We start from the raw sequence: 1,710 nt of genomic DNA on the forward strand, positions 1-1,710 counted from the left end.
GGGACACCGGAGCGTGGGGAGTACTCTGTCCCAGTATTACGTTCTCCTCTCTGTCTGCGGCTACGACCATTCGTCCTGTAGCACTCCCTTCTTTTACTGTAATTTGTGGCATGAAGTATACTGGACATATACCTTTTACTGTCTTGGATATATTGGATGGAATGGATTTCCTGTGTTTTTAATACCCTGTTTAAAGTATTTGATGTAATAAACTTTGTAATCTTGGGGGAATCCTGTCTCAGTCCATCATTCACCGCCACATGTACCAATAGAGGATATGTGGGCTTTTAGCTGGTTTGCGCCATTATTAAAGGGTCAGTGCACTCTAAAAATTGTAAACCGGGCCTTGCCGCGGCCCGTGGTCACATTTATCTACCATATAAATGACTATGACAACTCAAAAAGAGTCCACCCTTAGTGTCTACAAGGCCCTGAGCAGCTTTGTATCTGAGTGAGTGTGTGCAGGTCACTGTGATTGGGATTCTGGTGCATCAGTCACAGCAAAACACAGGCCAGTAAGGAGGACACATCATCCTCCCCACTTTGTCTCACTCACATGTCCACACAAGCCTCTACCACACACACACATTCACACATACCTTTGGAGTATGATCACTTGATCCAGGCTGCTCTATAAGCTCACAGCAATAGACACACTCATACTTCAGTCAAGTCAAACACCAGCCCCTCTGTCAAGTCAGTGTTAAACGCTTCAGGAACATTTTGTGTTTATACATGCTGTATACCATTTCAACTCTCAGAGCACAAACTGCACCTTTCCCAAGGCTGTGAAATCTGCATCAAAATGCACACAGTGCAAAGTCAAAACTGGCTCATTGCAGCTGCCATTTTTTCTACCAAATACCTGTCATGGAGGCAGCAGAGGTAACATTTCACCATGCCTTCAAGAGTTATGGCAATTCAGCCTAGGCGGTGTCTCTAAGAACTTGGGGACAAATTGTCTAATTTTACAGAAAATGTGAAATCTAATGAATTGTGCTCATGCATGCACTGCATCTTATGTATCCAACATGTCAGGAAAGAAACTGAAAAAAGCCCCTGATCTGAATTAAATCTAAAGCGCCTGTGTGTTCTTTGTTTCAATGTAAGATATTTTATTAAACCTGGATTAACTTGGGGGTAACATGAAAAACACCATACATTGACATTTTCATAGCAATATAAGCTTTCAGTTGGAGTTGTCCACTAATGACTTTCAGTCTTTAGCTCTGCTTTGGTCTCTTTATGTGCTGTATGCTCCAGAGTGTTCTCCAGCGAGTCCCTAACTGTCTGCTGAGCAACTAGTGCACAGTGTCTTCATCAGAGCCCGCCCTGTGTAGCCTCTCTCTGTCTGTATACTCTCTGTATACTGGTGGGTGTGTCTCATACACACACTAAATGTGCGTCAGTGTCAGGCGGCGATTAGCACTGACCACTGTTGATGGTTCTCTCTGGGATCATCACTACAAGCAGTGCTGGCATTGTGGATCAACAATGCCAGTTGATCCACTGTTAAAAGAAATATTGATTTGATGTGCAACTTTAAAAACCACCACAAGTAGAAATAAACACATGCATGCTTAACACAGCATCAGTATAAGAAGCACTGGTGGAGTCCTGTAAAAGATTTTTTTGCTAGTGTTGCTGTTACCATTTCATCTTTTTTGGGCTGCTTCAAAATAATGATAGTAATCATCTTCTGTCGGTGTG

The sequence above is a fragment of the Anarrhichthys ocellatus genome, unplaced genomic scaffold, assembly GCF_004355925.1.
Source record: "Anarrhichthys ocellatus isolate YVR2014 unplaced genomic scaffold, GSC_Weel_1.0 scaffold92, whole genome shotgun sequence".
NCBI lineage: Eukaryota > Metazoa > Chordata > Actinopteri > Perciformes > Anarhichadidae > Anarrhichthys > Anarrhichthys ocellatus.